Raw genomic sequence first — 12,473 nt, 5'->3', positions numbered from 1 at the left:
TGTTGGAGCCTGTTATTAAGAATGAGGTTCTGGGGTATTTGGAGACACTTGATAAAACAGACCAAAGTCAGCATGGTTTTCTTAAGGGGAAATCTTGCCTGGCAAATCTATGCAAATCTTTGAGGAAATAACAGGCAGGATAGACAAGTAGAGTCAGTGGATGTTGTTTACTTGGATTTGACAAGGTGCTGCACTTTGGAGTAAGTGACTACACTTAGAACATCATGAGCAATTTTGGGAACCTCATTTAAGAAAAGAGTGCTAGCTTTGGACAGAGTCCAGAGGAGGTTCATGAGAACGGTTCCAGGAATGGAAGGGATAAGGAGCGTTTGATGGCTCTGGGCCTGCACTCGCTGGAGTTAAGAAGAATGGTGGTGGGGGAGGTCTTCATTTAAACCTTTCGAATATTGAAAGTATCAGGCTGCTTAACAATATAAGAGCCCATAGTTTTACAGGAAATATACCAGCATGGGGAGAAGATCGGCTGATTGACAGGAGACAAAGAGAGGGAATAAACGGAGCCTTTTATGGTTGGCTGGCAGTGACTGGCGGTGTTCCGCAGGGGTCATTATTGGGACCATTTCTTTTCATGTTATATGACAATGATTTGAATGATGAAATTGATGGTTTTGTGGCCAAGTTAGCAGATGGTAGAAAGATAGAGGGAGGGGCAGGTAGTGTTGAGGAAGCAGGGAGTCTGCAAAAGAATTTAGACAGATTGGGAGAATGGGCAAAGAAGGGACAGGTGGAATATAGTGTAGGGAAGTGCAGTCTTGCAGTTTGGCAGAAGGAATAAAGATGTAAACTATTTTCCAAATGGGAAGAAAACGGAAAAATCACAGGTGAAAAGGGACTTGGAAGTCCATGTGAAGGATTCCCTAAAGGTTAATTTTCAGGTTGAGTCAGTGGTTAAGGAGGGCAAATGTGATGTAGCACTCATTTCGAGGGGACTACAATATATGAGCAAGGTCATAATGTTGAGGCTTTATAAGAGATTGGTCAGACCACATTTGGAGTATTGTAAGCAGTTTGGGCCCTCATCTAGGAAAAGATGTGACGGCATTGGAGAGGGTCGAGAGGAGGTTTACAAGCATGATTCTGGGAATGAAAGGGTTAATGTATGTGGAGCGTTTGGCTCTGGGCTTGTACTCACTGGTGGTTAGAATGAGTGGTGATCTCATCTAAACCTATTGAATATAGAAAGGCCTAGATAGAGTGGATGTGCAGAGGAATTTTCCTATAGTGGGTGCATCTTGGACTAGAGGGCACATCCTCACAATAGAGATGAGGAGGAACAGAGGCATAAAGTACCTGCGGAATTCACTGTCATGAATGGCTGTGGAGGCCAAGTCATTGAGTGTATTTAAAGTGGAGGTTGATAGGTTCTTGATTAGTCAGCACATCAAAAGATATGGGGAGAAGACAGGAAAATAAGGTTGAGGGATAATAAATCAGCCATCTTGGAATGGCAGAGCAGACTTGATGGACCAAATGGCCTAATTCTGATCCTATCTCTTATGGTCTTATAGAATGGGAACCAGGTGGGGGTGGTGCTCCCCGTGCCTGCTGCCTTATCCTTCTTGGCAGTAGATATCACAGGTTTAGGAAATGTTGTTGGAATAGCCTGAGCAAGTAAGTGTAATGCACGTTGCAGGTGGTGCACACAATGCAGTGACTGGATTGATGATGGCAGGAGTGAATGCTGACTGAAGGTGGAGGGCAGGGAGCCGATCAAATGGATGGTTTGATGTTGAGCTGCACTGTTGGAGCTATATTCATCCTGGGCCATGGAGAGTGTCCCATCACGCTGTTGACGTGGGTCTGGTGCCTGACTGCAAGACACAGGCCAATGATATTGAACCTGATTCTGGTTCCGATTAGCTTGGAAAGGGCAGCCATCAACTTAAAAGTCATTAGATAAGTACATTTTGTAATATCTCTTTGACAATCTTTCAAATCAAACCATATTTGAACACACATTTCAAAAGTAGCAATATTTAAATAATTGAATCTGGCTGGAGGTGATGAAGTGAGTTTGAGCAGCAGGATGGTCTAAGTCTACAAACCAGAATCAGAGGACTGAGTGAAAGTCAAGTGAAAGTCAACTGCAACATATGATCTGGAGTAATTCACTGAACTGTCCAGCCTTGACCATCATTCAGCTAGGTCGTGGTTAATATGTGCCTTAAGTCCATCAGACCATAACACCATAGGATAATAGGCAGCCGGCAGTCGTCGATCCCAGGACATCATGGGTTTGCGCCTCTGTTGGACTGTGTCCTCTCCAGGGTGTAAGCCTGTGTGGGAAGATTTGAAGAACTGGCTGTTGCCCCCCACAGTGGGATCCCCCTCTCCATGTCATTGATGTAGTCCAAGGGAAGGGCAAGCGCTGGTACAGCTTGGTACCAGTGTCGTTGCAAAGGTTGCCAGAGTGAATTTGTAAACAACATCAGACTGCCTTAGGGACCCTGGCTCTGAATTTCTTCCTCAGGGTTTACTCCCGAAGCCTTTCCCATGGGTGGGTATGGCCGCAAGGCAGCGGAGGTTTAAAATCAGAGTTTTCCTTCTTCTAGGTGGGCTGCTGTCCAAGGCTGACGAGCCCCACCTGCCCGAAGCAACTGGTTTTGAGGTGCCAGTGGTCCACCTTTGCCCCTTCACTGGTCAGTAGAAACAGTTCTGCTGGGTCTAGTAGCTCAGCCACACGTGCGGGCCAAGAGTTGGAATTCGTTGTCAGAGGCTGTTAGAGACATTTGGAGCACTTCATTGGTAGTGGGAGCTTATCCCCACTACCGCCCCTGACTATGGCAATCTTAGTAGTTTTGCTACAACAAGTGTATGGGACATTGGAAAAAATGTTGAATTTCCCCATGGGGATGAATAAAGTATCTATCTATCTAAAAATATAAGAGCAAAATTAGGCTATTTCATCATGGCTGATCCATCTTCCCCTTCAGCCCCAATTTCCTGCTTTCTTCCTGTAACCCTTCATGCCCTGGCTAATCAAGAATTTATCAACTTCTGCCTTAAAAATACACAATGTCTTGGTCTCCACTGCTACCCTGGCCACAAATTCATCACTCTCTGGCTAAAGAAACATACATCTCTACAAGGCTGTCAAAAGTCTTTGATGACGTGCGGAATCTCTTTAAATTCAAGTTCAAATTTAATTGTCATTCAACCATACACATACGTTGGTTGAACCAAAAAGGTGCAAAATGCAATAAATAGAATCACACACAGCACTATAGTTACGATAGCACATACAATCACAAAAATAAAGATCGGTACAAATCCCTGAATAGCGTGGCTTGAAAACTGATGGTGAAGATTGATGTCCTGGAGCCACGTTTCCGTAAGAACAAGAATGTAGCAGTTCCTCATCTTGCACTGGGTCAGCTGCAGACAAAGACAATCCAGCTTGTTTCATATGAGTCAGACACTGGATCAGACACAGACAAAGGCGATCCAGCTGGTCTCACACTGGGTCAGACACAGACGAAGGCGATCCAGCTGGTCTCACACTGGGTCAGACACAGACGCAGGCGAACCAGCTGGTCTCACACTGGGTCAGAAAAAGACGAAGGCGATCCAGCTGGTCTCACACTGGGTCAGACACAGACGAAGGCGATCCAGCTGGTCTCACACTGGGTCAGACACGGACGAAGGTGATCCAGCTGGTCTCACACTGGGACAGACACAGGCAAATCCAATCCAGCTGGTCTCACACTGGGTCAGACACAGACGAAGGCGATCCAGCTGGTCTCACACTGGGACAGACACAGACAAATCCAATCCAGCTGGTCTCACACTGGGTCAGAAAAAGACAAAAGGCGATCCAGCTGGTCTCACACTGGGTCAGACACAGACGAAGGCGATCCAGCTGGTCTCACACTGGGTCAGACACAGACGCAGGCGATCCAGCTGGTCTCACACTGGGTCAGACACAGACGAAGGCGATCCAGCTGGTCTCACACTGGGTCAGACACAGACGAAGGCGATCCAGCTGGTCTCACACTGGGTCAGACACAGACGCAGGCGATCCAGCTGGTCTCACACTGGGTCAGACACAGACGCAGGCGATCCAGCTGGTCTCACACTGGGTCAGACACAGACGCAGGCGATCCAGCTGGTCTCACACTGGGTCAGACACAGACGAAGGCGATCCAGCTGGTCTCACACTGGGTCAGAAAAAGACAAAAGGCGATCCAGCTGGTCTCACACTGGGTCAGACACAGACGAAGGCGATCCAGCTGGTCTCACACTGGGTCAGACACAGACGAAGGCGATCCAGCTGGTCTCACACTGGGTCAGAAAAAGACAAAAGGCGATCCAGCTGGTCTCACACTGGGTCAGACACAGACGAAGGCGATCCAGCTGGTCTCACACTGGGTCAGAAAAAGACAAAAGGCGATCCAGCTGGTCTCACACTGGGTCAGACACAGACGCAGGCGATCCAGCTGGTCTCACACTGGGTCAGACACAGACGCAGGCGATCCAGCTGGTCTCACACTGGGTCAGACACAGACGAAGGCGATCCAGCTGGTCTCACACTGGGTCAGACACGGACGAAGGTGATCCAGCTGGTCTCACACTGGGTCAGACACAGACGCAGGCGATCCAGCTGGTCTCACACTGGTCAGACACAGACGCAGGCGATCCAGCTGGTCTCACACTGGGTCAGACACAGACGCAGGCGATCCAGCTGGTCTCACACTGGGTCAGACACAGACGAAGGCGATCCAGCTGGTCTCACACTGGGTCAGACACAGACGAAGGCGATCCAGCAGGTCTCACACTGGGTCAGAAAAAGACAAAAGGCGATCCAGCTGGTCTCACACTGGGTCAGACAGAGACGAAGGCGATCCAGCTGGTCTCACACTGGGACAGACACAGACAAATCCAATCCAGCTGGTCTCACACTGGGTCAGAAAAAGACAAAAGGCGATCCAGCTGGTCTCACACTGGTTCAGACACAGACGAAGGCAATCCAGCTGGTCTCACACTGGGTCAGACACAGACGCAGGCGATCCAGCTGGTCTCACACTGGGTCAGACACAGACGAAGGCGATCCAGCTGGTCTCACACTGGGACAGACACAGACAAATCCAATCCAGCTGGTCTCACACTGGGTCAGAAAAAGACAAAAGGCGATCCAGCTGGTCTCACACTTGGTCAGACACAGACGAAGGCGATCCAGCTGGTCTCACACTGGGTCAGAAAAAGACAAAAGGCGATCCAGCTGGTCTCACACTGGGTCAGACACAGACGAAGGCGATCCAGCTGGTCTCACACTGGGTCAGACACGGACGAAGGTGATCCAGCTGGTCTCACACTGGGTCAGACACAGACGAAGGCGATCCAGCTGGTCTCACACTGGGTCAGACACAGACACAGGCGATCCAGCTGGTCTCACACTGGGTCAGACACAGACGAAGGCGATCCAGCTGGTCTCACACTGGGTCAGACACAGACGAAGGTGATCCATCTGGTCTCACACTGGGTCAGACACAGATGCAGGCGATCCAGCTGGTCTCACACTGGGTCAGACACAGACGCAGGCAATCCAGCTGGTCTCACACTGGGTCAGACACAGACAAAGGTGATCCAGCTGGTCTTCCAGGGAGTGAACATTGGAGAGCAGCACTGATTGGAGAGCTAGCCTGCTTTTTCTTAAACTGAGAAAGTAGAGAAGCTGACTTACCTTCATCATTGTTGCATCAATGTACTGGGTCCAGATCCACTGCAGACCCTTCAATGAGGACTAGCACATATTTGCCTTACTTCCTCTTCCTGCATTATTAAGTTAGTATAAGACAGAAATGGACTTTTTAAACTGCTGGAATATCACCAGTAAAGGATGTCAGGCAGGATTGTGGGGTTGAATCAATAGTCAAAAGAACGCATGAATGGCAAAACACACTCAGTGGCCACTTTATTACCATCTGTACCTAATAATGTGGCTACTGGGTGTACATGTGCAGTCTGCTGCTGCCACAGCCCATCCACTTCCAGGTTTGACATGTTGTGCATTCAGAGATGCACTTCTGCACACCATTGTTGTAACTTGTGTTTATTTGAGTTACTGTTGCCTTCCTGTTGGCTGGCCATTCTCCTCTGACCTCTCTCATTAACAAGGCATTTTAACCCGCAGAACTGCCACTCGCTAGATGTTTTCTGTTTTTCACACCCCTCTCTGTAAACTCTGGAGACTATAGTGCATAAAAATCAGCAGTTTCTGAGATACTCAAACCTCCCAGTCTGGCACCAACAATCATTCCAAGGTCAAAGTCACTGAGAACACATTTCTTCCCCGTTCTGATGTTTGGTCTGAACAACAATTGAACCTCTTGACCATGCCTGCATGTTTTCATGCATTGAGTTGCTGCCTCATGATTGGTTGATTAGATATTTGAGTTAACAAGCAGGTGCACAGGTGTACCCAATAAAGTGGCCACTGACAGTATGTTTGAAGCGTACTCCTCTTTTAAATGTTTCAAATTAATTTCACAAGCATTACTCTGCCTCCAAGTCAGATGCTTACTCCCTGGTGTCTCCAGAATTTTTGATGACACATGCAAATAAATGCCTGACAATACGCACCCCAGCAGGCAGTGACAAACCATGAATTTGTGAGTTATATTCATTTCCTTTCCAATTCTTCATGTGCCAAGATAAACACATGCCCCTCCGCAATTTTTTTTCTCATTGCAATGAATGTTCTGTTAATTCCAACAGTAAACCATAAGTTACCCTGACCAGTGTCTCATTGTACATCGTTCCCCATTGCCTTAAACAGATTAGAGATCTGGATGTGAAACCTAAACTCCACCCTACCTCAGCCAGTCTGTGCTACCATTGCCACAAATATGTCAATTTCAGAAATGTTATTCAGCTGAGGATGAAAATCCAAAGATAAATTAGGTTTATTTGCTACATGTACCTCGACAAAAAACAGTGGAATGCATCATTTGTATCAATGCCAACACAGTCCGAGGAGGTACTGGGGGCAGTCCGTGGGTGTTGCCAAGCTCTTGTCCCCAGTGTAGCATGTCCATACCTTACTAATTTGTATGTCTTTGGGATGTGGGAGGAAACCGGAGCACCCAGAAGAAACCCAGGTCATGGGGAGAATGTACAAACTCCTTATGGACAGTGGTGGGAATGGAGCCCCAAAAGCTTGTATTGTGCTAGCCACGCCGCCCAACTTGGCACACCAAGTATTAATCAAGTGCAGAAGTCATGTGCAGTAATATCAAGCAAATTGTCCTGGTGTCAATAAAGTGAGCAACCTGATCCAGCGCTAAGTGTTTTAATACAACACACAGCCAGCTTAATAGAAAACCACCAGTGCCTCGAGGCTTTGTAAAGCACTGGTAAGGCCTCATGTGGAGAATTGAGGGCAATTTTGGGCCCCTTATTTACAAAGCAATGTGCTGACATTGGAGAGGGTTCAAAGGAGCTTCACGAGAATGATTCCAGGAATGAAAGGGTTCCCATGAGGATGGATTGATGGCTCTGGGCCTGCACTCCCTGGAATTTAGAAAAATGAGGGGGGATCGTATTGAAGCCTATTGAATTTTGAAAGGCCTCAATAGAGTGGACATGGAGAGGATGCTCCTATGATGGGGGAGTCTAGGACCAGATGGCACAGCCTCAGAATAGAGAGACGTCCATTTAGAATAGAGATGAAAGCATTCTGACTGTTTACATTATGGCCTGGTGGGGGAACTTCAAATGCACAGGAATGCAAGCGGCTAGAGAGAGTATATGACTAGGTTATTTTTATCAGAGGTACAACTCTTCCCACCGTCAAGGACATCTATAATGGGCAATGTCTCTGGAACGTGACATACTTTACCAGGAACGCCCACCATGTGGGCCATGCCCTCTTCACAATGCTGCCATTGAGCAGGAGCCCAAAGGCTCACATCACAGGGCTCAGCAACAGTGTCTTCCACACTGCCATCAGGTTCCTGAACCAAACTGAAAAACTTTAACGTTAGTTTGGACTACATTTCTTTTTCACTCTCTCAACTTGCACCATTGTCAATCTGTTTTTTCTGTTGTGTAAAAAGTTGTGTGATTTATGTAAATTTTATGTTAATTTAAGCTTATTCTAATTTATTTTGTGCTGTTTGTAACGTACTGTGCTGCTGCTGTTGCTGCAGAAAATTAATTTTCATGGCATTTATACCATGTGCGTGAATATCCACGACATAAACCTGAACTTGGAACAGTATCTAAGGTCTTCTTGAGTGAGAAAGCTCCATAAATCTACAAGTGAGTATTGTGTGCAGTTCTGGTTGCCTCATTACAGGAACGATGTGGAGGATTTGGAAGGGGTTCAGAAGGTTCACTGGAGTGCTGCCTGAACTGAATGGTACTCACTATGAGGAGAGATTAGACAGGTTTGGACTGTTTTTCCTAAAGCATCATAGGCTGAGGGGAGACTGTCAGCTTATAAAATTATGAGAGGCATAGAGAGTCAGAGTTTTATTCCCAAGGTGGAAAATGTCAAATAGTAGAGGGCATAGCTTTAGGATGAGAGGGGGGAGATGGGTGGGACAGATTTCTCTTTAGACGGAGACTGGTGCTAGAGATAGTGGTGGAAGCCAATAGTGGTGTTTTAAGACCATTTAGACAGGCTCGTGAGCCTGTGGGTTGCAGAGGGCTATGGATGAGGTGCAGGCAGATGAGTTCAGTAAATCATAAACAGGAGATTCTGCAGATGCTGGAAATCCAGTGCAACCCACACAAAATGCTGGAGGAACTCAGCAGGTCAGGTAGCATCTATGCAAAGGAATGAACAGTTGACATTTCAGGCTGATACCTGATGAAGGGTCTCAGCCCAAAAACACCTACTGTTTATTCTTTTCAATGGTTGCTGCCTGACCTTCTGAGTTCCTCCAGCATTTTGTATGTGGTACACCAAGTTTAGTTTAATTTCTATGTCATATTCAGCACAGACATCTTGAGCCAAGGGACCAGTTCCTATGTTGTACTGTTCTGTATTCTAACTCAATTTGCCCTTTGCCCTTTTCCCACCCCATGGGTTGCAGCAAACAAAGCAGTGAACTTCACAAACTGAAATCTAAACAGAAAATGTCAGAAGATGCAACACACACAAAATACTGGAGGAACTCAGCAGGCCAAGCAGCTTCTATGGAAAAAAAGTACAGTCGACGTTTTCGGCTGAGACCCTTTGGCAGGACATCGACTGTACTTCTTTTGTACAGATGCTGCCTGGCCTGCTGAGACCCTCCAGCATTTTGTGTGTGTTGCTTGGATTTCCAGTATCTGCAGATTTTCTCTTGTTTGTGAAATGTCGAAGACACGCAGCAGGACATAATTCAGGCTAATGACCTTTCATGAAAATGGGCAGAGGTTAGGAAACAAAAACATTTTACAAAGCAGTATCTGTGGGAGGAAGGAAAGGGATAGTTGACATTGCACGTCGAAACCCTGCATCAGGATTTGAGATGTCATAAACTAATCGAAACTTAAAACAATTGCCACTCACCTGCGACTGCCATGGGGTTGTTATACTTGCATGACGCACCCTCAACTTCAATGAAATGATTGCTCCAAAGAGTTGAAATCCTTATTTCAAACCTTTATTAGTATTTAGCAAATATACAATCTTGAAGCAATATCAAGTGGTCAGCAAAGATACGGCCTCCACTGGTCCCAAGCCGCAGACTGCCATGAAGTAAGCAAGAATGTGCAACTTATTTCCTTTGCTTTTACCACGCCCCCACTCGTGTGACTATCTACCATAATAAACCCCGCAGCACAGAATACAAACCAAATGGGGAACAGAGTCCCTACAGGACTCATTTGAGAACTGGTGGAAAGAGCTGATTACTCAATCTCCTTTTTTGACATGCTCTGTGCGCTTTTTAAGAAGATTCTCCGTTCAGGTTTTAATGCACAGGGGCATATGGAGAGAAAGTGAGTTGAAGTGAATTGATTTCTTTGGGAAAAGCAGCAGTAGGAAGCCTGACGATTGAGCTCATGTTTGTTGTCAGAATCTTGCAGGTCTGTGCTTAATATACTGAGAAATTTCCATTGAGCTAGTGGGGTTAAAAAATGGCCCTACCAATTTGATTAATTGTTGGGCTATGCTGAGGACTTAAAATTAACCCTTTACTTAATAAGGATACTTCAACAGCCAAAGAAGCATCAGATGGATATTCATTTCAAAATTTAAACTCATGGATTGATTGTGCTTCCATTCACATTTAGCTCCATTTCCGGAGATTTCTGCATTTAAAACAAAACATGTTACTGTACACACAGTAAATGAAAATCAAAAACTGTAAATGCTGTAGATCTGAAATAAAAACTGTAAATGCTGGAAAACACCCCACAGGTCAGGCAGCACCGGCTGAGGGAGAAACAAAGCTAATAATTCACTGCAAAGTCAGTTTGGCAGCAGTTTTGACCTGAAACATTATTTTTTCTTTTAATTATTTTATTTAGAGATACAGTGCAGAATGGGCCCTTCTGGCCAAACGAGCCCCATTGCCAAGTAACTCATATATTTAACACCAGCTTAATCACAGAACAAATTACAACGGCTAATTAACCTACTGACTGCACTATGGACAGACCGCCTGCAGAAGTAGGAGGGTTGGGCATGGGCTAGCAACCCCATCATGTAAAAACCCAGTGCTACAAAAATGCCAGCCGAAGCTCCTAAGAGCTCATCCCTGGGAGAAGGATCTCCGACGATGGGCTACACCTGGGGACAATTTGAAAGTCTGGCCCAGGATAGAGGATTCTGGCGAGCTGCAGTTGGCAGCCTATGCCCCAGTAGGTGTGATGGGCTAAGAGGAAGAATTAACTGACCAACCGGTAGGTCTTTGGACTGTGGGAGGAATCCAGAGCACCCAGAGGAAACCCGTGCAGTCATGGGGAGAACGTACAAATTATGGACAGTGGCAGAATGGGTGGGGGGGAGGGGGCTACTGCATAGGATTGAAGTAAACTTAGTCAGCTGGATTATAGATACGAGTCTCCATAGTATCCAAGATAACTGCAAGGAGCTATGCCTCAGAAAGGCAGTGTCCATCATTAAGGATCCCCATCACTCAGAGGCTGGCCCTCTTCTCACTGCTACCATCCAGGAGGACAGCCAGCGCCTCTTCCCCAGGGCACCACTGCTCAGTACAAGAGGACATGGCTTTAAGGTAAGGGGAGGGAAATTCAAGGGGAATATTAGAGGAAGGTTTTTCACTCAGAGAGTGGTTGGTGCGTGGAATGCACTGCCTGAGTCAGTGGTGGAGGCCGATACACTAGTGAAATTTAAGAGACTATTAGACAGGTATATGGAGGAATTTAAGGTGGGGGGTTATATGGGAGGCAGGGTTTGAGGGTCGGCACAACATTGTGGGCTGAAGGGCCTGTAATGTGCTGTACTGTTCTATGTTCTATGTACAGGACCCTGAAGGCACACACTCAACGATTCAGGAACAGCTTCTTCCCCTCTGCCATCTGATTTCTGAATGAAAATTGAACCCATGAACACTACCTCACTACTTCTTTATTTCTGTTTTTGCACTATTTACTTAATCTTTATATACGTGGAGTGATTGACAAGTTTGTGGCCTAAGGTAGAAGGAGTCAATTTTAGAAAACCTAGCACATTTATTTTTCAACATAGTTCCCTCCTATAGTTATACACTTAGTCCAGCGGTCGTGGAGCATACGGATCTTGGACCTCCAGAAAGTGTCCACAGCAGGGGTGATTAATAAGTTCGTGGCCTAAGATAGAAAGAGATGAGTTATTAACTTCAAACTTTCTGAATAATCACTCAAAGAGCTGACCTGCATGTGCATGTAACGAGAGCTGTATAACTCACCTCCTTCTACCATAGGCCACGAACTTATCAATCACCAATCTGTGGACACTTTCTGGAGGTTCAAGATCCGTATGCTCCACGACCGCCTGACTAAGTATGTAAATGTAGGAGGGGACTATATAGAAAAATAAATATGCTAGGTTTTCTAAAATTGACTCCTACCTTAGGCCATGAACATATCATTCACCCCTTGTATATGTACACACACAAGCACACACACAATTACTGTAATTCAGTTTCTTTCCTATTATTACTATTGCAGTGCACTGCTGCTGTAAAGTGAGTGAATTTTACAACATATGCCAGTGATATTAAATCTGATTCTGAACTCTAATTCTGTTTATTTTTTCACAGATGCTGTGGGATCTGCGGAGTGTTTCCTGTATTTTCTGTTTCTATAACACATTATATGCCTTTCTCAGCCCTGGGTTTTCTGCGATACTTCACCGCTTGTTATGAAATGTACCCTGCATGCCATTACCTCAAAACTTAAGGAAAAATGTATTTCCAGCTACATTAAAACCAAAGCCTACAGTGTCCGCAAATTTGATCTGCAGTGGCAATTGCTATGTGTGTTTTGCTTCTCTAGAACTGGCCGAATAGAGCTTC

The sequence above is a fragment of the Hemitrygon akajei genome, chromosome 7 (genome assembly GCF_048418815.1).
Source record: "Hemitrygon akajei chromosome 7, sHemAka1.3, whole genome shotgun sequence".
NCBI lineage: Eukaryota > Metazoa > Chordata > Chondrichthyes > Myliobatiformes > Dasyatidae > Hemitrygon > Hemitrygon akajei.
This window is presented reverse-complemented; position numbering follows the sequence as displayed.